The sequence below is a fragment of the Pinus tabuliformis genome, chromosome J (genome assembly GCF_031772625.1).
Source record: "Pinus tabuliformis cultivar Carrire ecotype Pingquan chromosome J, CPIR1, whole genome shotgun sequence".
Lineage (NCBI taxonomy): Eukaryota > Viridiplantae > Streptophyta > Pinopsida > Pinales > Pinaceae > Pinus > Pinus tabuliformis.
Window position 1 is genome coordinate 575,217,981 of NC_142295.1, and position 27,671 is coordinate 575,245,651.

Below are 27,671 nucleotides of genomic sequence, written 5' to 3' on the forward strand. Positions count from 1 at the left end.
TCGCTTTATTGATCTCGACTAGAAAGTGAGTACATAAATATTCTTTGTCTTTTAGAGTCAAGTTGATGATGGAGTGGCAATGTTTCCCTTTAAGAAACGTTCTCCTACAGAGAACTCTAACCCTTAAACTGACTCAATTTTACAAAGAGGCGATTGCACCAATACAAACGGGGCTAAGAAGAAAAGGTCCTCATACTCAAACACGAGATGAAAAAGCTATAATATGTCGGCTTCAAAACATAAGTGTTGTGGTTGTCTTCCTCCAGATCATACTGCCCAAATAGCCATTTTGGAATGTGCTCACAGACATCAATGACTATTGTCAGAAGATAAGCCTCGATCTAAGCTTCCCAATGCAACTTACATATCTCAAAAAGGCCCAATATTGACCAAGTTATGCCTCAAAAGGCATATTACAGGCACTGATAAAACACTATGCTAAGCTTCACCTTACAACTCCTCCTCCTCTAGTGCAATGGAAAATTCTTTTTATAACCCACAGGCAGGTCCCACGGTCAAACCCATAGACCCCCCAGGATTTGAATGCATCAAATAGTATTAACATCACAATCATTATATCGAAACTCTAACTTTAGAGTTCGGGTGCAACAACATTACAGAGTAAAAACCATATGGTAAGGACCAGTGGTAAGGTGTGTATTAAACCCACACCATATATATTGTGACACAAATATATTTTGTTGGCATATGGTTTAACTTTAGCAATATCATTGGACCAGCAGTATCAATAGTTGACAAGTGGCCTTTTAAATATAATCAAGGTCTAAACATTGGACATGAAACCCTGGCGGTGATAATACTTTGGCATATGGTTATAAACCAAAGTTTTGGTGGTGATATATTTGTTACAACCCGCGACGTATATTTGAACATTGATATGGTATTCATTGGAACTACTCCACGCCAATTGTGACTGGATATGACTGTTATAAACATACGTATAAACATTGGACCATCATATATCAAACTCCTGCGTGGCTTTAACTTTGGAATATGGTCATTGTGCTATGGTGTATTGCGCGCCGATAACTTCGAAGACTCCACTAATTTCAGAGTGTCGATAATACAACCAAGGGTTTGGTGCATACATTATTCAACCTGTGGCATTTATTTGACATCGCATAGCATATATTTGAACCATAGGTTTAAACATACGCATAAATGCTCTGCCATATCTGCTGACTTCGTGCCAAGTTGGAGACTTTGCCACATATGACTTACAGTTGAAACCATAGTATAAACATAGGACTTCGATGATACATATGAATCTTCCCTGTGCCAATTTTAACCTATAGTCATAACTATTATATAACAATATTTAGTGGCATTAAACATTCGACTCGTGGAATAACACTTTGGAATATGATTCAAAGGTTTGTTGGCACAACTCCACACTAAGTCTAGCACCCGTGTTAACTCATTCCCAAACAGTTTAAAGGGTTAGTGGACCACCAGGTATAGTTGGATTCGCCACCCCTTTCCCCACCATTTCAACATAACAATTGTTCAAATATAATAATGCACTTGTGTTTTAATAAAGTCCCATCGGTGCTCGAATTGTGAGGCAGAGAAGTTTGTAGGGGGAGGTCACTGGATTGAATCCTGTCCAATTCGTCCATTAACAAACTTTTGGCCAGTCTTGTACAGCGACATGTCGCACTTTGATAGGGTCTCATGGTAGCACAGGATTGGTTATCTTTCAACCAACGAGAAACTGCACCTTGTCCCATTATGGATGTGCCACGTGTCACAATATCATTGATACGAGAACCTTGATCACGGAACCCTAAAGAAAAACCTTTCTCGCTGGAACTGTGAGCGTTGGTTGTTGACTTTGACTAGTTGACTTTGGCTTTTTGCCCATCTTGGACCAAAAATTTGACTTTGCATAACTTCTTCATAATAAGTCAGATTTTGACCATTTAAGTTGCATTGGATTTAGAATGACGATATCTACATAATGAGTCTGGGTTCAACTGCTTATGAGAACTTTGATTTTTAAGCATCTTGGTCTCAAAACATTACATAACTAATATGACTAGACTTAATAAAGATCCATCTAGATCATACCTCCCTACTAAAGGGATTTTGGTCCACAAAAAGTTTATTACAATAAAGAATTTATTACATCAATCATCAATACAAAAACTATCTAGACCCTATTACAAACTCAACTAGACTTACTGATGTGATGACAAATCATAGACATATTTGACAATTAGACATAAGGCATGAAATATGCCCAGTTCCAAGCAAGAGACTTTTCTAGAGACTTAAATTCTTCCTTCCCATTTCTCGTTGCTTCCCCTTGTCTCAATTGTGCTATTGTCAATTCACGTGGTAGCATTGGACATATGTTTTCTGAATGTCCTTTCAGCTTACATTGTGAACAAACTATCTCTCCTGATTCTCTATTGGTCATCTTCTTGCTGGATCTCTTCAAGCTCTGTTTTGACTGTGCCGAGTCTTTTCCTGACGGTACCATAGTCTTTCCTTGACTTTTCTTTACTTTCAATGTTACGTCATCCTTTTGTGAATTACTCCTTGCATCATGTACCTTCTTACTATAAACCTTCTACTTCCAACATTCAGCTACACAATGCGCATTACTTCCACAGAAAGTACATGGATATGTATTTTTAACAATCTTCATAATAAAATTTTGATTAAAAGACTCACCTTCCAAATCACTGCTAGAATGACTCTATGCTTACCTTTACAATCCTGTATCTTTTTCGGCATTTGCTCAGGATGTAATGACACACATCGATCTACTATTTGACCTTTCTTTCCACAATAGTCACATGTTGATTGGTCAAATCCCAATCCTTCGTATTGGGGTCTTTCTTGAACTGATATTGGCTAGAGTCTGCCTTGGCCATGCTTGTCGAGGCCTTTACCTTGCTGATATCCCATTTTGTTCATCAACTTCATACCAATTCCTTTGGTATGTTTCTCGAAAGATCCAATCTCATGATCGCTTGAAGCCTCTTCCTTCTCTATTTCTGAATCAATTTCCTGAGATGCTGGTACATAAGAAATTTCGTTAGACGGTGACGAAAAAGTACCAATCGCTTCTTCCACTGACTGTGTTTTTGGAGTAGCAAATGGATATGAAATTTCTTCATCCAACTGATGAAGTGGATATACTCCATTGTCTCCAATAATGGATCGAATTTGATCTAAGAGACTTCCCCTTTGTCAATTTCTTTGCATGGCTTCGATCCTCCTTGTAGTATTTGTTCTTATTCTTGCAATGCTTGCACCATGCATCGCAATGCAGCGTTCTCCTGCCAATATTGTTGATTAAATTATTCCAATTCTTGCAACCAAATCTTCTTCGTGCTTCTACTCATCCTTGCAATCTAGTCAAAACCTGCTCTGATACCAAAAATGATTTGAAAATGTGTGATCATCCTCTGGCTCTTTGCAAGACTTTAAAATTATGTCTTTAGTTCATAATTTATTCACATATGAATAATCAAATTTTAATGAACTTAAATATGAAAAATATTCAAAGCATAAAAATGACATAAAGCAAGAGACACAACCAGCTGATGATGGAGTACACCCCTCCTGGGATACGTCTCCAGGCCCTGCTCAAAGGCTAGGTCACTTTATTGATCTTGGCTGCAAAGTGAGTACATAAATATTCTTTGTCTTTTAGAGTCAAGCTGATGATGGAGTGGCAATGTTTCCCTTCAAGAGACGTTCTCCTACAGAGAACTCTAACCCTTAAACTGACACAATTTTATAAAGAGGCGATTGCGCCAATACAAAGGGGACTAAGAAGAAAAGGTCCTTGTACTCAAACTTGAGATAAAAAAGCAATAATATGTCGCCTTCAAAACATAAGTGTTGTGTTTGTCTTCCTCCAGATCATACTACCCAAATAGCCATTCTGGAATGTGCTCATAGACATCAATGGCTACTGTCAGAAGATAGGCCTCGATCTCAACTTCCCAATGAAACTTAAAAATCTCAAAAAGGCCCAATATTGGCCAAGTTATGCTTCAAAAGGCATATTACATGCACTGATAAAACAATTTTCTAAGCTTCACCTTATAGGTCCTCCTCCTTTGGCACAATGGCAAATTCTTTTTATAACCCATGGGCAGGCCCCACAGTCAAACCCACAGACCTCCTAGGATTTGAATGCATTGAATAGTATTAACATGGAAATCATTATATTGAAACTCTAACTTTAGAGTTCGGGCGCAACGACATTAAAAATATGGTGTAACAACCATATGGTATGGAATGGAGGTAAGGTATGTATTAAACCCGCACCATATATATTGTGACACAAATATATATATAATTGGACCGATAGTATCAATAGTTGACCTGTGGCATTTTAAATATAACCAAAGTATAAACATTGGACATGAAACCCCAACGGTGATACTACTTTGGCATATGGTTATAAACCAAAGTTTGAATGATGATATATTTGTTACAACTTGTGACATATATTTGAACAGTGATATGGTATTCGTTGGAACCACTCCATGCCAACTATGACTCAATATGACTGTTATAACCATACGTATAAGCACTGGACTGTAATATATCAAAATCCTGCATGGATTTAACTTTGGAATATGGTCGTTATGATATGGTTGACCGTGCGCCGATAACTTTGGAGACTCCGCTAATTTGAGAGCGTCGATAATACAACCAAGGGTTTGGCGCATACATTATTCAACCCGTGGCATTTGGTTGACACCGCATAGCATATAGTTGAACCATAGGTTTAAACATACACATAAATACTCTACCATATCCATTGACTGCGCACCAAGTTGGAGACCCTGCCACATATGACTTATGGTTGAAACCATAGTATAAACATAGAAATTCAATGATACATATGAATCTTCCCTATGCCAATTTTAACATATAGTTATAACCATTGTATAACAATAATTCGTGGCATTAAACATTCAACTCGTGGCATAAAACTTTGGAATATGGTTCAAAGGTTTGTTGGTACAACTTTGCGCCAAGTCTAGTACATGTGTTAACTCATTACCAAACAGTCTAAGGGGTTTGCAATTGCTAGGTATGGCGGGCTCCGCCACCCCTTGCCCCACCATTACAACATAACAACTATTCAAATATAATAATGCGCCCATGTTTTAATAAAGTCCCATCGGTGCCCGAACGGTGAGGCAGAGAATTTTGTATGGGGGAGGTCACGGGATTGAATCCCGTCCAATTCGTCTGTTAAAAAAATTCTTGCCAGTCTTGTATAGCCATGTGTCGCACTTTGATAGGGCCTCATGGCAGCACTGGATTGGTTGTCCTTTGAACAACCATAAACTAAAACTTGTCCCTTTATGGATGCACTACGTGTCACAATATCATTGATACTAGAACCTTGACCATAGAACCCTGAAGCAGAACCCTGCTTGTGTGGAGTACTGAAGAAGGTATGTTTTTATTGATTATTTTGTAATATTTTCTTTAGAACTCATAACATCTTTGCATCATGAACTAGGTAGATAATGGGAAATCATGACAAATCTATAAGATTTATATGCAACATGAAAACACTAATAATTGCCATTTCTTATGCAGGAAAAGGGAAAAACTAAAGATTGCCACTCCAAAGAAAAAGACAGGGCCAAGCTAACCGTTGTCCCTTTGGCTTGGGAACCATATGCAAACAAGACGATCTAAATTAAAACATCTCAGCCAAGGAAAGGAAAAGGAGATATCGATTCGGTGCAAGAAAATGACCGGATAACTGAGGATAAACAGCTTGGTGAATCCCTCCTTCGATCCTGAGGGATCGCTGCTTTAACTATTTTCGCATCCTTGATATCTCCGCTTCAGCTGTTATAAATAGGGGCAACACTGCTAGCCAGGGGGGGAGATTGTTAATTTTTACGTAACTTTTCTCTGTATTTGAAACTTTGATCATCGACTCTCATTGAGAAGTGATCCACTGTAACTCTGTTTTAATGATTTAATATAAATCTAGTTGTTGTTCCATCTGTGATCTTAGAATAATCTCAAGCGGTGTGTCCCTGGAGGTTGAGGGCCCAGCCCTGGTGGAACACTTGCTCTTGTATCATTATCTTTAGTTCATGTGTGGTTTTCGTTATCAGCTTTGATCGGTAATCTGGTCTGTTTTGTTATTCTATATCACAGCTCTGTTATATTTACAATATCGTTCTCTGCAACAAGAAGGTCGTATTGTTCATTCTGACTTTATAACGTATTACTATTCCTTTAAGGCATTAATGTAACCTTACTGTTCTTTACAGAATGCTATCACTGTTCAATTACAGAGTAACCGAGCTGTAATATTCTTAAGTTGGTATTACTATATTCGTTTATGGTTTATCCTTCATTATGATTGATGTTCAATTGACATTGTTGTTCAACTGACATTGTTGTTCTATTATGAATTGCGATCGTTATCCTTTATAACTGAGATAAATATTTGTATTATCGAGATCATATTACTGCCTTTCTCAATACTAAGGTGAGTCGTGTGTTAAGTCTATCGTGCATCTACATTTGGTTCTAAAGCATTGTTCTATATTTCATTGCTAATCAGTTGCCGTTCTATTTTGGTGTGTTGTCTGATTTATCCTTTAAGTAAGGATTTCCATTTGATTTTTGTAGGATACAATTGCTGCACTTGTTCCTGTAGATTAAGGTGTTTCTGTTCATTAGACTTAGCTGTTGTTACATTTTCTAGTTGCTGTTCCATTTCCTAGTTGTTGTTCCATTTCCTGTTATTTGCTTTGGTGTGCAGAGCGATCTGAAACTGTAGTGGGCGTTGACATTTGTTGTCTAGTCCCCAGATTGATGATTTGTTCCTTGATTACCTTTAGTTACATCAGTTTACAAAGGGATGAGTTATTGTTACCGGACCCTTGACTGATAAATTTCTTAGTTTTCCGAGTGCATGATTTAGTTTTTAAAGTACTTTGCTATAAGTAGATCTTGTTTCAAGCATCCGTTTACTCTTGTATTTTCTTGAGCTATACTAGTAGCATTACTCTGACGAATGACTGCCTCAAATTGAGATAGAAAATCGTTCTTGGATTGACAAGTTAATGTGAGGTAATTAGAGGTGAAAAAGACCCTTTTTATGGCTCGACATTTTGGCGTCGTTGCGGGGGAAGAGTGTATCCATTTGTTTCTTTTTCAGAGTAGTGTAAGAACCTGTTAGGAAAGAACTGGGTTTTAAAAATGGAAGGTAAGAACCTGCATGTGGAGTATGTAATAACCTTGCTCCCCTGCCCGCTTTCCTGCAGATTTGTTGCTGTTTTGTTTGGGTAGAACCTAGCAGTTGATTTGTGTGCATGACTAAGCAGAAAAAGCCAGAAAAGAATCCCAAACCTCTACCCAAGCCTGATAAAGCTAAGGGGCCGGTGACCCTTGGCCAATCAACCTTTATAGACGAAATCCTTAAGAAAGTAGAATCTCAGCCTTCAGTAGGACCTAGAAAAGTTACTTCTAGACAGCCTACTAGTTCCCTTCAGGCCACAGGATCACCATCTGTAGCCTTTGCTGAGGTGCATAGTCAAACCGAAGAGCAAGATTTTCAAGAAATTGAAAATTCTAGCCTAAAATCATTGCAGGAAGGGAACCTTAGCAATCTCTGTGAAGGAAGAGGAGAAACAGGAGAAGCTGAAGAACCAAAATCTCCTCTTAGGGTAATTCAGCCATTAAGCAACCCAGATAAGGGAAGTGCTTCAAAAATCGTTTATAACAAAGTTGAAGAACCTGAATCCCCCCAAACATTAGGCACTCTCATCATCCCAGATAAAGGAAATGCTGTCAAGGCCATTCCCATTAGAGCCATTCCCACTCGACAACCTAGGAATACCCTCCTAGATATCCCAGAAGGCTATTGGCATATATTTGACCAAATGGCCCAGAATTAGCCAAACACCCAAACCTCTACACTGCAATACGCCATTGTGGATACTGCAACTAATGCACCTATGAAAGCAATTCCTCTTCAGCATATCCCTACATTCCATGGCCTTACATCAGAAGATTCAGATGCATTCCTGTTTGAATTCGATGTGCTGTGTAGAGGATATGACTATACCACCGATTCCCAGAAGCTGAAATTATTTCCCTCTACATGAAAAGGGGCTATCTTAAGATGGTTTATGGGATTAGGTGGTGGTGTTATAAATAATTGGGATCAAATAAAAGAGTCTTTTCTAAAAAAATATGAGGACTATTGCAGGTCTCGAGAGTTAAAAGAAAAAATATTTCAGATGGTAGCTAAACCAAATGAAACATTAGAAGAGTATGTTGAACGTTTCCAGTATAATATTCAAAGATCTCCTTATGCATCATTACTCTTACCTGATAATGTATTAAAAACATTGTTAATTAGGGGAATGAAGGAACAATGGATTGAGACATTAAACATTATGGGGAAAGGAGATATTTATCTGGAAAATGTTGCTGACATTGTTGATTTATGTATCAGGAGCTCGAGAGGTAGCACAAGACTAAAACTAGTAGAGCATGATCGGTTTGTAAGAGATCATAGAATTTCGGCAGAAGGAGTAACTTGTGCAGAAATTGAAAATTTATTAGAAAATTTTAAAACCGACATATTGGGGATGCTGACAACACAACTTGATATTATGCAGGCCAAAAAAAAGCAAGCATAAGCATAATAGAATTTGGCAATATTCTGTCCCAGATGTAGAAAGAAACATAGCCATAAGGGGTGTCCATTAGATGCAGTTCAAATTTGCGTCATTTGTACAAAAGAAGACTCCACAGAAAGTTGCCCCTCACTTCCTAGATTGAAAGTAGTATACAAGGAAGCAGAAGAAGAGCCAGAGTCAGTGTATCTACTTAATCAGCGCTGTCAATGGCAGCCGCGACAAACATGTATGTTTTCAGACCTAGCTTCTTCTTTCCAGCCTCAACAACATCATGCTCAACAATATAATACCATATGGCAAAATTAACCTCCCTTCCCGAATTGGTCACAACAATCATTCCCTTCATCATCTCCATGGCCGAATCAAGCAAGGCAACCCAATTGGCCAAATTTTCCCTATACCCCACCATATTGGCAAAAAAATGTTTATCCACCACAATGGACCCCTCCTACTTCACAGAGTCAAACCTGGTAGACAAACTGGCAAAGACTAATGAATCAGCTAGTAGGAACCATCTCGCTCCCTCAACCTACACTTCCAGCCCTACAACAAAACCCCCAATCTAATTTAAGGCTGCAACTCCCAGCCCAACCCAACCCCAATCCGAATAACAGACCTGTCCAGTCCATTCAAATCATTGAAACACCAGAGATAAGAACCGATCTAAGGGAGAGTAATGACCTTCAATTAAGATCTGGGCGTATCATTGAAACAGAGAGAGATAAAACAGTTCAAGTTGAAAATCAGTGACCTGTAGAACAACCATTACAAGAAGAGGACGTGACCAGACAACAAATTCATGATCCAACAACCACATCCTCTCCTCCATTCCCAGAACGCTTAATTATACCTCAACCTATACAATATCCTGATTTTGACATTCTGGGAGAATTACGAAACCTGTACATAAAAATCCTGCTCCTCCAAGCCATTCAAGATATCCCGATATATGCAAAGACTATCAAAGAACTATGTATAAAGAAACCAAGGAGGAAAATAACAAATAACCCAAAAGTCCAAGTAGTTGGCACTTTATCTGACTTATTATCAGGAAAAGAAACACCCGTTAAATACGAAGACCCAGGAAATTCAATAGTAACCGTACAAATCTATGGCCAAACCTTCTCAAATGCCTTAGTTGATATAGGAGCTAAAATTAACATCTTAACAACCACTACTTGCCAAAAACTGGGCATTACATTAGTAGAACCGACCTCCACTTTATTAGAACTAGCTGATCGATTTGTAGTTAGGCCAGAGGGCACACTACATGATGTTATGGTATTTGTTGACTCCTGGGAGTATCCGACCGATTTTCTGATAATAAACCCCAAAAACCGACTTGATGGACATCCATTGATCTTAGGCAGACCTTGGCTCGCAACTGCTGATGCTTATATTGGCTGCCGACAAGGTAATATGACCATTACTAGGGGGACAAATATTAAGAATCTAGCTTTATACCCCCCAGCGCAGCCAAGTGTCACAATAATAAAAACTAACAAGCATCCTGTATCATACCTCACCGAAAATATTAGATCTCCATTAACCATACAAGAGGCCCTTGATTTCAAAGACCAAACAAAAGATGACGCCATTAATAATTTCATTAGCCAAGCTGAATCCAGATCCCACATACAATGTCACATGATAGAAGCAGCATTTGATAATGAATTAGAAGAGGAACCTCTTAAAGATACACACGATCAAACAATACCTACTACTTCTGTTTCACATAGCAAATTTGTATAAATTGAGCCAGGAAAGACTTTATACATTAATGCCAACTTGACTTCTCAACAAGAAGAGAAGCTCATCCAATTATTGGGGAAATATAAAGAAGCATTTGCATGGGACTACTCTAATATGAAAGGAATTGATCCCCAGTTATGTACACACCACATTTACATAGAAAAGGATGTGAGTCCTATTCGCCAACCACAAAGGAGACTTAATTCTCATCTAAAAGACGTTGTAAAAGCTGAACTTCAAAAACTTTTGGATGTTAACTTCATCTACCCTATCTCCGATAGTAAATGGGTCTCTCCACTTGTTGTGGTACCAAAGAAGAATGGAAAGTGGAGGATTTGTGTAGACTATAGAGAGTTAAACAAAGCAACACAAAAAGACCACTTTCCCCTTCCATTCATTGATCAAGTATTAGACACTCTAGCAGGAAAAAAATTCTTTTCTTTCTTAGATGGCTTCAGTGGATACAATCAGATTCAGATTGCCCCTGAAGACCAAGACAAAACTACTTTTACTTGTCCTTGGGGAACATTTGCCTACAGAGTTCTACCTTTTGGCTTATGCAATGCTCCTGCCACATTTCAAAGAGCTATCCTCAGCCTTTTTTCAGATCTAATAAATGAGGGGCTCAAAGTCTACATGGATGATTTTACGCCATACAGAGATGATTTTGATTCAGCATTGGACACACTGGAAAAAGTCCTCCAGCGCTGCATTGCCACCAGGCTTTGCTTAAGCAATGAAAAATACTATATGATGATGACTGAAGGACTTATTCTAGGCCATTATATCTCAATAGCTGGAATACAAGTAGACCCAGCCAAAATTCAACTAATTTTGCTAATTCCCACTCCTACCACTCAAACAGAGGTATGCAGTTTTCTCGGATTCTCTGGTTATTATAGAAGGTTTATAGAACATTTTTCACATATTGCTGCACCTCTATATGCACTAACAGGTAATGTTGACTTTCTTTGGACAGAAAAATGTGACTGTGCTTTTCAGGATCTGAAGAAGCTTGTGTCCACAGCTCCAGTCCTTCGAGGACCAAATTGGGACCTGCCATTCCAAATTTCATCAGATGCCTCAGATACAGCTATTGGAGCAGTCCTTGGGCAGGAAGAAGATAAAAAACCATATGCAATTTATTATATTAGCAAGAACTTATCCCATGCTGAATTGAATTATATTGTTACTGAAAAGGAATTTCTAGCTGTAATACATGCTGTCAATAAGTTCAGGCATTACATTACTGGATATCCTGTTATCTTGTATACATATCACTCTGCCATAAAATATTTAGCAAATAAACTAATCACAAATGGTAGAATAACTAGATGGCTGATTTTATTGCAGGAATTTGATATTACAATCAGGGACAGGCCTGGAAAAGAAAATCCTATAGCTGACTTTCTCTCGCAAATGCCAAAACCAGTGGACGCAGCAATAGTTGAAGATCAATTTCTAGATGAGCATTTGTTTGTTGTCACTGTTAAAACACCCTGGTATGCTGATGTTGTGAATTACTTAGTAGTAGGTAAATTACCAAAACATCTGACCCCCAATGAACGAAAACAGATTGTCCAGCGAAGTGCTCGATTTTCTTGGATTGGGGGCTACCTATTCCATACGGAGTAGATATGCACATCAGGAGATGTGTCTGGGAGGATGAAATTTTTGATATTTTGAAAGCTTGTCACGATGGACCATGTGGCAGACACTTTGCCGATTGGAGAACTGGACACAAGGTTCTGCAGACAGGGTATTATTGGCCTACGATCTTCAAAGATGTAAAGAATTTCGTTCAAGCTTGTGATAGTTGTCAAAGAGCAGGATGCCCTGGTCAATCCAACGAAATGCCCCTGAACCCACAACTGGTTATTGAACCATTCGAGCGATGGGCACTTGATTTTGTTGGTCCAATTAACCCATCCTCGAACCAGAAAACATATATTCTGGTGCCAATAGAATATGTCACCAAATGGGTTGAAGCAGAAGCATTGCCAAGAGCTACAAAGGATTCTGTCATACAGTTACTGTTTCATATATTTGTGCGATATGGGCTTCCAAGAGACATAATTACAGACGGTGGACCACAGTTTGCTGGTAACAAGTTTGCTGCAACACTTAAAAACTATCATATCCAGCATAAAATTACTACTCCAGACCACCCGCAGGCAAACGGTCAAGTAGAAAGTAGCAACAAAATAATAGAAGCAATCTTGACAAAAACCATTGCGTCACATAGACGTGATTGGGCTGCAAGACTACTAGAAGCCTTGTGGGTCTACAGAACAACATGGAGAAGCACTACTGGCTATTCACCATATCAATTGGTGTTTGGAAAGCAACCCATTTTTCCCATAGAATTTGAAATCCAAACACTACGAACAGAACAAGAAGTCAGCCTTGATCTAAACGAGGCACAGATCAACAGATTACAGTAGATCAATGAACTAGATGAAATCGGGCTCTCTTCCCTTCAACACACTGCATTAATCCAACAGCAACGAGCTAAATGGCATGACGCTCTCATTAAAAAGAAAGTCTTCCGCGAAGGAGATTGGGCTCTCTTATACGATTCCAGGTTTCAGGATTTTCCCGGGAAACTTCAGACTCACTGGCTGGGGCCATATGAAATCCAGAAGGTACATGTTAAAGGCACTCTTACTCTAGTCACTATTGACGGATCTGGACATACCTTTAAATTAAATGGCCACCAAGTTCGATTATACTGCAAACTACTTACTCGGCAATCCTTCTGCCAGTAACTACGCAAGGACTCTGATATGAAAATTTTACAGGAGGAATAGCAATCTTCCTCACCTGTGATTCATTACGTGATTCACCTGTTTTTTCACTTTGTACATAATTTCTTTGTTCTGTATATATTTTTGTATTTGCATTTTTTTTCTGCTGTTCCTTTTTTAGAAGAAACAGCACTGTCATTTTTGCTGTTCCTTTTCTGAAGGGACAACATTTGTGTGCACTTTTGTCGTTGCTACTGTTCCTTTTCCAAAGGGATAGCATTTTTGTTTGTTGTTCTTTTTTCAAAAGAACAACACCTTTTGTTTCAGCCGTTCCTTTTTCATTTTCATTTTGCTGTTCCTTTTCCAAAGGAACGACATTCGAGTTTTTTTTTTTTTTTTTTTACTGTTCCTTTTCCAAAGGAACAACATTTGAGTTTTCTGCTGTTCCATTTCCAAAGGAATAGCACTTTTTCTTTTTGTTGTTCCTTTTCCAAAGGAACAACACTTTTGATTTTTGCTGTTCCTTTTCCAAAGGAACGACATTCGAGTTTTTGTTGTTCCTTTTCCAAAGGAACGACATTTGAGTTTTCTGCTGTCCCTTTTCCAAAGGAACAACACTTTTGATTTTTGTTGTTCCTTTTCCAAAGGAACGACATTTGCGTTTTAGCTGTTTCTTTTCCAAAAGAACGACACTTTTATCACTTGCGTTTCTGTTGTTCCTTTTCCAAAGGAACGACATTTTTGGTTTTCTGCCGTTCCTTTTCTAAAGGAACGACATGTTCGGTTTTTGCTGTTCCTTTTTTTCAAATGAACGACACTTTCGGTTTTTGTTGTTCCTTTTTCAAAGGAACAACACTTGTATTCCTTTGCCCTTCCTTTTTCAAATGACAACATTCTCGTATTCCTTTTACTTATGCCTAAAGATACCTGTTGTTCCTCTTGTTCCAGGTCTTTTGGAGCACATCTATACACTCATTGAATGGATACAAAGCTAGAGCATACTGAAATCAACAAATTATATAAAATCGCTACTTTTACAAGAAATTGTCGTGAATTGATAAAGAGGAACAAAGAAAGGACACAATTATTCATCACTTTTGTTGTCATTACCCTACTAATACTGACATGATTGGTCATCTTTATCATGCTGGTTCTTTTTAAATTCCCATAATCTTCTTTGATCATTATTAACGAATAAGAACAAAGGGTTTATATTTTTCTATTGAGATGTTAAGACTGCTTCCACTATTCCTACTCTTAAGGAGGGCTGAACCACCCTTTGTGTATAGATAAGAAAACATTTTATAAAAAAAGAAAAAACAAAGAATGTTTTGAATTGTCAAATGCAGGATAGGGGGTCTCATCAAGAGCCAGCCTACCATGATCATAAGGAAGAAAGTGAAGTGGCATTCCCACTATGGCCACCACATCAGGGATATGGTCCAAGAGGCACATCAGAAAAAATAAAGAGTCCTTGGAACAAGAGGTCTCATCACAAGCCGACCTGCCCACCTTTCACTCCTTCCTAGTGAATGGCATTATGATTTAACTGGTTACCAAGCCAGCATAATGACCTCCATTTTGACACTGAACAACACTTCCTAGGCATACACAAAGGATCATGGTTCCATGGGTGAAACAAACAACTCTGCCAAGGTTATGGACACCTGTCGGCAGCAGAGCTCTGTTAATGATATTGAAGTCACATTTCTTATACACCAATAGTAATCATTAATACCCTTCTTTGTCTTATACCTTTGTAATCTGTCAAATAATATTATGCATATCACTTCCCCGAACCATTAAACACATGAAAATCCATCATAACCAAACATGATGGAAAAAGTAGACAATGATCGCATTACATTAGTTGTGCACGTCAGCTGTCCTATCCTCCCAGCCTCGCATCATGTAACCGCATTTTCTTATTTATTAAGCGAACCTATTATACACCTCAATTTCGGTAACCTGCTCCTTTTGTAAACAAGGCATCTTGGCATATGCTGTTCCTTTATGACCTTGTACCAGAACAGATCGGCACGCCGCTCCTTCATTTGACGGCCGAGGATGGCCTATCACATTGCGGGGGGGGCTGACTTCATAATTTGTTGACATACGTGTCAGGCTATTATTCGGAAAACTCTTACTTGGGAATAGCAAAGCTTAATGGTATCTCGTTTTTCAATTTGCATGCCTTGCTGTTCCTAAGATATTTCCGTATCATAGTCTGCAACAATTAGAAAGATTTGAACAAGCCTTGCGATTTTGTTATTTTCTCTGTGTTTCTAACAGTTTGAACAGCCTGCTGTTCCATTGCCGTCTCTGTGTTTTTATAGTGAGATAAAGCATGGGAGGAAGGTCAATTCGAAGAGAACCACAGGTATTGACAGTTTCTGACACTACACGGGAAATCCTGGCAAGCGCAGGATGGTTATTCTATATTAATCATTTACAGGAATCCAATGAGACCGTGGCAATAGAATTCTTGCAGAACTTGCAAGAATATAACTCCACAGTAAGGGGAAAACACATAGCAATAACTGATGATGTAATTGTAGAGGTCTCGGGATTGCCAGCCCTGTGTGGAATCTAAAGAAGGAGAGTCTGCAAAAGATCATGAAGATCTTCCAGGATGAAGGCCAGAACCTGACAGTCAGAGGAAAGGGAGTCCTACCAGCAGCATTAGGAGAGCCATGGGTAGAATTGGCGAGGATCATCCAGAGCTACATCACCTGTGAAGGCAGGAAAGACGTGGTAAGACCATGACACCTTAAACTCTTAGTTGTATTAAAAGAGAAATTCTCTGTGAACCTACCTGCATTTTTAAATTCATTACTTCATGATGTTTCCCGAAGCATGAAAAAGTCACAACATGTAGAATCGATAGTAAGTCACCATGGACGGATATGGCTGATAGTTAGCCACAGTCTTGCTCAACAACAGAGCAGTTGGGAAGAGCTAATTGCTACGATAGATGGGGCACCAACTCCGCCAGCCCCAAAATGCAAACATACTGCCGATACACCGAATAGACCATCAAAACGGAGAAAATCAGTTAGATTGGCATGGATTAGAGGGAGGTTGGAAAATCCCCAAGGGAATACCAGCCAACCTATGGAGATAGACGACTCAGGGGACAAGCAACCCCCACAGTTGGAAGGAGAAGAGAATGAGAAAGAAGTGGGAGGAAATGAGGAAGGAGAAACAAAGGAAGAGACCGAACAACCTGAGCAGGTGGAGGCGGAGACAGAGCAACGCAAAGAGAGTCCATTGCAAAATCCATTGCAAGAGGATGAATTGGCCCAAATTCTGGCCAATATGGGTGAATATGGCCAACCTCTTAGCCCGCTAGGCCTCCAGATTGAGGAAGAACCAAAAGAGCATTCTGCTCAGGAAAAAAATGCACCCGAAGAATTGAGTGACGGGGAAGAAAACAAAGAGAATCATTCTGTTCATGATGTAAGTATGACAAGAGAAGAAAATGATGAAGATATAGAAAGGGAACAATCCGCTCCCAGCCAGAATACATCGGAAGAATTGCATGAAGAAGAAGGGGTGGACAAGGAAGTTACCCAAGAAGTAACAGAGCCAGTTAGGGTTTCTACTCCTGAGCAACCTGAACAAAACAGCGAAGGAGCACCCCAAGAGGAAAACCAGGGAATTGGTCAAGATAATAGTCTAGGCCCGAGTAAACAGATAGTTGTTCCTTCTAAGGAAACAAAAGAAATTAAACAATTACGAAAAGAACAGCAAAGATTACTGAATGTGATATCTCGACTTCGACAGCAAATCGGGGTTTTGAAAATGAGAAAGAGAGCAAAAGGGACTTCAGGGGTAAGACACACAACCACTCCCGTAAGAACCCCCAAGAAAAAGGTTCGAAGGACCCATGTTCAGCTTGCTGTTCAAAACCCGGTTGAAGAATTGTCTGTTGTTCAAACCGCTGTCGAAGAACAATTTGCCATTTAAAACCCTGTTGAAGTGCAGGATGCTGTTCAAAAGAAAAAGGAACAACATTCCACTATTGCCCATGTTGAAGTGCAAACAGACAATATATTGGCCTGTGACAAGGAAGTTCAGACAGAGGCACAGTCCTCTGAAGGAATGCAGATTATAAACACGAGGCGACGCAATAAGAAGATTCAAGTAAATCCCCATTGGCCACCACTACGTGAGACAACGATCCAAGGACAGTAACCCTACGAGAGGGTTTGATGCAAGCCCAGCCAGCAGTAGAAAAACTCACAGAACAAATGGTTCATCGAGAAAGGTATGAAGAGTTACAACAACAACTAAGGAATATCAATTTATCCGAAAGCCAGGCCTTTGAAGGATGGAAAAAAGAACAAGAAAAAGTCACAAAGGTAACTCATAGATTAGATGTAGTTATCAGACAGATGGATACCTTATGCTCTTTGTACACTGACGTCCTAGCATGTAGAGCCCCTGCCAAGAATTATGCCTTGTTTTTAATGGAACGATATTTGCAATTGAAAATTAAGGCCGTCAAAGCAGGAGCCCCTATACAAATTAATACCATTGATGATTTTATAAATTGTTGTAAGCACTATGGAGTAAAGGTTCAAAGACTACTGTGTGAATTCTATCTGCATAACCTCGTACTAGATCAGGACACAGAGCAGAACCCTGGCCCTTTCGTTGGGGATATCCAACTGTAGGCATTTATTTCGTTTGGAGTTAATCAAATCAAATGGCTTAAAGCCTATAATTCCTTCCAAAGACAAGAAAACGGATTAGACTTATGGGTAAAAGATGAGCCTAGAGATCCATTACAGTTATGGAACAAACACAAAAGCCTCATGAGGACTCCGGGTATGATTGACGTGTTAGGACCCATTCATACAACAATCAATCGAAAAGGGATAGAATACTTCTTTACCATTAAGGACCTTGCCATTCCAGCTGCTAAATTCCGATATCAGACCTCTAATCTGAACATCCAACTTAGGGAACCATTTAATTACGAGAACTTTAAGTTAGCCACTAATCGCTTGAACCTCTATGGAAAAATTATCTTAAGGGCAGGGCCATCTTGGTTAGGATATAGGTTTCAGAGTCTGATTATTTGGCACCCTACACCTAGATACCAAGCTCTATATGAAATGCCTGATGATCAGACAGGCCATCTTTTTGAACACCTAGTTAGGCATCATGGCTGTAGACCACCACATGAGATCCCATCTCTAGCCTACTCTCTCACTGCCTTACATGTCAACTATAATGTTTTCATGAGGGCATGAAAAAGGGTAAGCAGGGGGGTGTGTGGAGTACTGAAGAAGGTATGTTTTGATTGATTATTTTGTCATATTTTCTTTAGAACTCGTAACATATTTGCATCATGAACTAGGCAGATAATGGGAAATCATGACAAATCTATAAGATTTATATGCAACATGAAAACACTAATAATTGCCATTTCTTATGCAAGAAAAGGGAAAAACTAAAGATTGCCGCTCCAAAGAAAAAGATAGGGCCAAGCTAACCACTGTCCCTTTGGCAGGGAACCATATGCAAACAAGACGATCTAAATTAAAACATCTCAGCCAAGGAAAGGAAAAGGAGATATCGACTCGGTGCAAGAAAACGACCGGATAACTAAGGATTAACAGCGTGGCGAATCCCTCAGGATCCTTCGATCCTGAGGGATCGCTGCTTTAACTATTTTCGCATCCTTGATATCTCCACTTCAGCTGTTATAAATAGGGGAAACACTACTAGCCCGGGGGGGGGGATTGTTAATTTTTATGTAACTTTGCTCTGTATTTGAAACTTTGATCATCGACTCTCGTTGAGAAGTGATCCACTGTAACTTTGTTTTAATGCTTTAATGTAAATATGGTTGCTGTTCCATCTGTGATCCTAGAATAATCTCAAGCGGTGTGTCCCTGGAGGCTAAGGGCCCGGCCCTGGTGGAACACTTGCTCCTGTATCATTATCTTTAGTTCATGTGTGGTTTCCGTTATCAGCTTTGATCGGTAATCTGGTGTGTTTTGTTATTCTATATCACAGCTCTGTTATATTTACAATATCGTTCTCTGCAACAGGAAGGTCGTATTGTTCATTCGACTTTATAATGTATTGCTATTCCTTTAAGTCATTAATGTAACCTTACTGTTCTTTATAGAATGCTATCACTGTTCAATTACAGAGTAACCGAGCTGTAATATTCTTAAGTTGGTATTACTGTATTCGTCTATGGTTTATCCTTCATTACAATTGCTGTTCAATTGACATTGCTGTTCAACTGACATTGTTGTTCTATTATGAATTGCGATCGTTATCCTTTATAATTGAGATCAATATTTGTATTACTGAGATGAGATTACTGTCTTTCTCAATACTAAGGTGTGCCGTGTGTTAAGTCTATCGTACATCTACATTTGGTTCTAAAGCGCTGTTCTATATTTCATTGCTAATAAGTTGCCGTTCTATTTTGGTGTTCTGTCTGATTTATCCTTTAAGTAAAGATTGCCATCTGATTTCTGTAGGATACGATTGTTGCACTTGTTCCTGTAGATTAAGGTGTTTTTGTTCATTAGACTTAGCTACTGTTACATTTTCTAGTTGCTGTCCCATTTCCTAGTTGCTGTTCCATTTCCTGTTATTTGCGTTATTGTTGCTTTGGTGTGTAGAACGATCTTAAACTGTAGTGGGCATTGACATTTGTTGTCTAGTCCCCAGATTGATGATCTGTTCCTTGATTACCTTTAGTTACATCAGTTTACAAAGGGATGAGTTATTATTACTGGACCCTTGACTGATAAATTGCTTAGTTTTCCGAGTGCATGATTTAGTTTTTAAAGTACTTTGCTGTAAGTAGATCATGTTTCAAGCATCCGTTTACTCTTGTATTTTCTTGAGCTATACTACTAGCATTACTCTGACAAATGACCGCCTCAAATTGAGTACACTCTTTGAGATAGCAAATCGTTCTTGGATTGACAAGTTAATGTGAGGTAATTAGAGGTGAAAAAGACCCTTTTTACGACTCGACAACTTGCTGGAACCATGAACATTGACTATTGACTTTGACCAATTGACTTTGATTTTTTTCCCAGCTTGGACGTGAACTTTGACTTTGCATAACTTCATCATATGAATTCGGATTTCGACCATTCAAGTTGCGTTGGATTTAGAACGACGATATCTACAAAATGAGATTGGATTCAAATGCATCTGATAACTTTTACTTTTAAGCATGTCGGGATATGATGCTATCCATGACCATCCTAGTCTTAAAACTTTATATAGCCAATATGACTAGACTCAATCAAGATCCATCTAGATCAATACTTGTATGGTATAAAAGACAACTTTGTCGGAGCACTTTTTAGGCTCGCTGGCAGCGAAGCGATGTCGGAGACCATTCATAACAATGGATATATGCTTTATAAAAAAAATCCTATCTACACCTTCTTCTATTTCTAATATGAGATAATTTTAAAATAAAATTTTCCCAAATTATGGATTCATGATTTTTACTCAAGTCTAGTTTGAGTACTTAGCATTTCAAACTCATATTGCTTAATCTGTTTTTGTGGGACCCATGTAAATGTTTTATTGTTTGATGATTTAATGGACTCCATTATTTTTAACATTTGGGTAAATTAAAGTTCATTATGTTTAACCAGAGATAACTGGTTCTTCCCAATGTTTCACTAGTGTTGTAGTGAAAACTCAACACCCCCATTTTTGAATTATTTATTTCAAATAATGGGGACCCTTTCCACAAATTTTTGGCTAAATCACCTTTTTAATATTTTCTTTTGGTTAAGTGTCCTACAATTTTTCCATTTTTTCGTTTTCGTCAGATTTCTATTTTGATTAATTCACCAAGTTTAATTTTTTTCTAGATTTCCATCGATACTTGTTTAATATCATTTGATTACAAGGTTTGAAAATAGTGCTCATCTAAAGTTCGATAATTTTTACTGCCTAGGTTAAAAAGTGTATAAAATGTATATTATTTTCACTTTTGTAAATAAATTAGTAATTCATTGTAAATATTAATTCTCGATAATTTATTCCAATTCTCAATTTTAATATTAATTCGAGAATTGGAATAAATTATCAAGAATTAAAAATTTGAGTTTTCGCGATCTCGATAATTTATTCAAATTCTCAATTTTAAAAGAAATTACAAAGCCTAAAAATCTCAAAATTACAAAGTGATTGTAGTTCATTTTGTAAGATTTTTAATTACCAAAGTTGTTGTGGTTAGTAATGGATGAGTTCCACTCCAAGTGAGCCCCACTTCACCTCACCTGCTCCCTTACTTCTTTAGAAAGCCCCGATAAAGGTCCCGATGAAAAAATCCCGGTAAAAATCTCAATGAAAACCTTTGATATAGAAAACCTAGTAAAACTCCTCATGAAAAAATCCCGATCAAAAATTTCAATAAAAAAAACTTGAAAAAAGTCTTGATATTTGAAAAATCTTGATATAATTTTTTTTTTAATATTTAAAATTTCCAATATTGAAATATGAGACATCTACATTTTTATGTGGTGTCAAAACAATTGTTTTAAGGACTCCCGATATCTGATATCTGACACATGCGATGGTTATTTTTAGTTTATCAAAGGTATCACCTCCACTTCCGTTTATCCTCCACACATTGGGATTTTGGGATTGATCATATCGAATGACGAGTTAAAAATTTTACGATATTTTTCCTCCCGATACTCCATGTTTAATGAAGTCCCTCCTTATTTTACTTATGGTTCATTAATGAACCAATGTCACCATGGCTTATTCGTTTAGCCAAAAAGCCACTTGGTCCATAACCATGGACCAATAACCACCCATAACCACTTGCCACATGTATCACCATAGTTCAATATTAATTAAATTTTAATTGATTACTTTTTCTTTTCTTTTATAATTTGTAATAATAATAAATAATTTAATTAAGTAATTTAATTTTTATTAATCTATAATTAAATTAATTTGTAAGTTATTTAAAGTTTTTAATTAATTTGTATATAATTAATTAATTTTATAATTATAATTAATTAATAATTTTACAGTTAAATAGGATTAGAATTTTTAATTAAATTTTTCTAATTGTGGTCCACGTAGCAATTTTTCTAGAATTATGACAATTTCGACACTTCAACGTTGGAAGCTCATAAGTTGAGTTTTACTTAGCCAAATGAGGACCATGATGACTTGTTGGATAGATAAAATCATGAAGAATATTTTTGAAGTGGATACATGGCTAGATTCGGTCATTAAATGAGTATAAAAGTTTTCATAAAATCAAACTTCAAATTCGTAAACAAAATTAATTTTTTGCATTTTTATTTGCTCATAGCCTCTGATGAGTGAAGATCCATTCGAAATGTGTTCTCTTTAACCAATAATATATTTACAAGGATCAATGGAAATCTCAAGTTTCCTTTTATTTATTTAATTTTTGATTGGAAGATGTTTTATTTTCCAGATTTGGTATTTTTTATTTTAATTTGTATTTTAATTAAATTTTGATTGGTTTTGGCAGGAGAACAATGGAAGAGATGAGGAAGAGAATATTTCAATCAACGGAATTTCTCCAACAATAGAAGAAAAAAATTTTTTACCAATGAAAATTGTTAGAGAAGATATGTTCTTCAACAACCCTTCTATTTTGAATTCATTTTGTAATTATAAATAGTAGTTTGTAGAATGGAGAAAAGGGGGCTTCTCTTCTTTGCAATTCTATAATTCTTATAACACTATTGTAATATGGGTTTGGAGTTGTAGGTGAGAGGAGAGTGAAATCTCAGATTTGAGGAATATGGGGATTTATCTTTTACAAATCTAAACTGTGTATGGGGAGAAGAGCTTGCATTATTGTAGCTCTCGTTTTATAGAGGTTATGAGTTATAGAGGACCGTTGGAAATCAGATTCAAAAAATTGAGCAGGAGACAAGGTTTAATCAATCTGTGTTTTGAATAATATTATTTTTAATGCCGATTTCATTTCTTTTGATAGCATAATTATGTTATTAGATTTATATTTGTGCACTTCTGTCGATATGAGTTCCTTTCTTATGGATTAAATATCTAATCTATTTGTCTCATGATTATGTTATCAGTTTTGTATTTTTTTTTGTGCTTTGAAACTATATTTATGGGTAACTATTTACTCATTAATCTGCCATTTAATCTTGATTTAATTACAAGTAACATTTTCTAAACTACTTCCTAATGTTATTGATTCATCATTCATTGCTAATTGTTTAATGGTTATTATCATTATGAGAATTACTTCCTAATGTTAATGATTGATCATTCCTGTTCATAGATATTTGAACATAATGTATTTTGGTATTCATAATATGATGACAACAAAGCTACATCTTTACACAATTTTTGGACCTGTGGGATATGGGCCCACAACATTTTATTAATTTATTTGTCACGGCTGGAATAAACACGATTTCTTTGACATTTATGGCCGAAACCCAAATAAATTTAACCATCTTTGATATCATATCGGGTCCGCTCAGGTCCGTTAACCCACAGACATGTTCACGTGCAATTATCGTCCGATCAATCAACCAACGAACGATCTTGATGGCTGGAATGTAAGGAGGTTTTAATCCCATTGTATAAAACCTTATCACATCCATTTCTGACGTTAATTCACGCGTATCTTCCAACACAATCATCGTCAGATCTAACCTGTCTAATCAAACGGCTATCGCGTCACCCGCTCACCAACTAGCTTGGCCGATCTCCACCATTGATAAATTCCACTCGATCCAATGGTTATCGCGCAATCTTGTGCAGACTCTTGCACGATCGTTATCAAGTCACGAGAATGTGAGAAAAGTGGTTTTCCCATGCTACATGTCAACTGTTAAGGGCAATCACGTAGAATTTAGAAATACCACTTCCCACTTTTAGGGTGCGTGAGATACCACTTCCCACTTGGGAATACTACCCACGTGCTCAATACAGAACTTAAAGAAACTCGGCTTAATAAAGGGTTAGCGCTTAATCTTGATTTAACCCTCCACTCACTTGGGCAATACACATGATGCTTTTCTTTTCACTGTTTGCACTTCAATTCTTCTTTCAACTGAATTTCTTTTCTTACTGAGTACATCCATATTCACTTTATTTCCTTACAGTATATCTGCTGCAATTCCTTCACTTGCTCCTTTGTCACAGTTACCTGGCTAAAACTTCATTACCTGCTACTTGCATTCACTTACATACATCATTGAAGTTTTAAAACCTACAAGATCCTTCCTGATCATGTCTTCCTCAAATCCCTCAAAATCTACGTAAAATAACAAATTACAAACAAACTTATTCAGATTTGGAGGAAATCTCGTACTCATGCCACGCATTCTCCTTTGGAAGGTTCGAAAATTTGATTTTGACTTTGAACCGTTGATGCTCCTGCATCAGACTCCCGAGGTACAAAATTTTTATGACCTCCTGGTCATATGCCTTCTCCATCCCTTAGAAATTCTACCCACATCCTCTGTGGAATTGCCTTTATGATCTTTCGATGAGCTGCAACAAAACCTCTGTAGTAACAAGTCCTCCCTGCTACACGATACCTCACTAAGCTTCTCTCCTCTGAGATCAATCTTTCGGCATCTCTCTGGTTCTCTCCTTTTTGGAACCATTTGAGCACTCTTGGCTCTAGGCCGCTACAAATATTCTCACCTTCTTCTGCCGCTATCTGTACAACAATATAAAGATCACAAACTCTCTAATCTTCAACATAACTGTACCTCCTTCTTTTGCACTCAAACTCTTTCTCATAGGAAATATTTCCCTGCTCTAATACCAAAATGATGACAACAAAGCTGCATCTTTACACAATTCGCGGACCTGTGGGTTATGGGCCCACAACATTTTATTAATTTATTTGTCACAGCCGGAATAAACATGATTTCTTTGACATTTAAGGCCGGAACCCAAACAAATTTAACCCTATTTTATAACATAATGGGTCTACTCAGTTCCGTTAACCCACGCACATGTTCATGCGTGATTATCATCTGATCAATCAACCAACGAATGATCTTGATGGTCGGAACTCAACGAGGTTTTAATCCCGTTGTATAAAACCTTATCGCGTCCATTTCTAACGTTAACTCACGCGTATCTTCCGACGTGATCACCATTAGATCTGACCCGTCTAATCGAACGACTATCGCGTCACCCGCTCACCAAATAGCTTGGTCGATCTCCACCATTGATCAATCCCACTCAATCCAATGGTTATTGTGCAATCTCGCACAGATTCTTGCACGATCGTTATCAAGTTTTGAGTGTGCGAGAAAAGTGGTTTTCCCGTGCTACGTGTCAACCGTTAAGGGTAATCACTTAGAATTTAGAAATACCGCTTCCCAATTTTAGGGCATGCGAGATACCACTTCCCACTTGGGAATACTACCCACATGCTCAATACGGAACTTAAAGAAACTCAGCTTAATAAAGGGTTAGCGCTTAATCTCGATTTAACCCTCCACTGGCTTGGGCAATACACATGCTGCTTTTGTTTTCATTTTCTGCGCTTCAATTCTTCTTTCAACTGAATTTCTTTTCTTGCTAAGTGTTAGTGTCAGTCTTTCCAGCCTTCCTCCAGTGATCAAATATGCTCTTACAAAGTGGTCTCAGAGTGTCAAGGTCAAATTTTGTCATTTCAGTGAGTCTTCAAGCAAAATTTGGTCACTAGGCATTAGGTCTAGGGTTTGCCCAAATGTCAGTCCATGTCACCATTCAGCTGAGTTTATCATCATTCATAGGGTTGTCATTATCATGTCAGTGTCTAATGAGTCATTTCACATCTTGTTCATGCTTCAGTTGTGCCTTGGTAAGTTCATTTCCCTCTCCTAGGGTTTTGAAGCCAATTTCTCTTGGGCTGTCAAATCATCGGCAAAACTTGTATCCTGATGTTCATACACCTTCCCCTATCCTTAAAGTACCTTATAAAACACTTCCCATCCCTTAGATCCGCCAAATTCCTCATTTTTGCACAAACCCTAGTTTCTAGCTACAACTTGGCAATTTTCTAGGTTTGGCCTGTGTTTTGCCCTTTTCGACCCCTTCCCCTCACTCAATATCTGAGATTCCACTTTCCCCTGCTTCCTAACATCCCTCCCCACTCCCAAAAATTTCCCCAAGAATTTAGAAGCCCCCTATCCCCTTCATTTCGCTCCATTTCGACAAAATCCCTTGTTTCACACATCGGGACAAGTTGCACTCAAATGATGTTTCAGAGCAATAAAAGATGAATTTTGGAAAACTGAGAGATTTTTTTGTCCATAACATGCCAAAGAAAAAAAACCTCCTTCACTTTTTGCACAGGTGTCATAGTTTTAGAGAAATGCCAAAATTACAGTCGCCAGATCCAAGGAGTTTGGCCAAGGCACAAAAACGGAAAAAGAAGCCAAATCCCCTCCGTATCTTGGCTGAGGCTTCACTCAAGGATCATGGCACTCATTAGCCTAGCCACAGCTCAAATCCCAAAAAATTCTGAAAATTTTAGGTAATTTTGGCAATTTTTAGAAATTTACAGGTTTTGGCTCCTCAACGGGTCTCACCCCCGGTGAGACCCTTTGTCATGGCAGCTCCTTTTTGCAAAAACTCAGCATTTCTAGATTTTTCATGCAAAATTACATATTCCCATGGATGGACTTGAGTTTTTATGGGGATTTGGGCCTCCAGAAGGTCAAAATACAGGCAAAATTTGACTTTCTGCCCCTTTTTTGAGTTGCAGAAGCAGTCTTGGGAGAATTGACTTTTAACTGGGCAAATGACCTCCAAATCCAAAAATTCTAGTTGGGTTGGAAATTAGACTCAGATACCTTTCCAACGAGCTATCCTTCACCTAATTCTGACACCGGGAAGGCCTCCAAATAGAGCTCCAAAGTGCGCGACCCGTTGAGGAAATGTGCGCGACCCGTTGAGGAAACTTTGCCAGATTTGACCAGTTCAGCCCAGAAAACGCAGTTTGGCTCCAGTTTGACTTTTTGAGGTGGATGGTGGTCCTCTTGGATGTAATTGTGACACTTTTTGGATATTTTTAATCTTGTTTAACTCTTCTAGAAGATTCTTGCATGTAAAGGGTAAAAATTGAATGTATGAACTGGTTTCCAAGTTTATAGAGGCAAGTTGTTTTGAGTGCCTATTTTCTAGTGCTTAGTTTAGAAGAGGTTCAAACAGCTCCTAGGATAGTGAGCTCGACCCATGGAGGCAGGGAAAGAGGTTAGATCATCTATATTATGTACTTTCTTGCTCATTTTCATGGTTGGACTCTTGAGGGAGAAGCTATCATTGTATTATCACTTGTATCTCTGCAATTTTTGGCTAAGGAAGACTAGGGTTTTGCAGTCATCTTTGGGATTCTTGTGGACTCATGTGTTGATGGTGTGTTTCTTCATGTTCTTGTAAGCTTTGTTATGTGATTCATTTCCTTTCTATACTGCTGCATATTAAACAAATGAAGTGATAAAGTTAG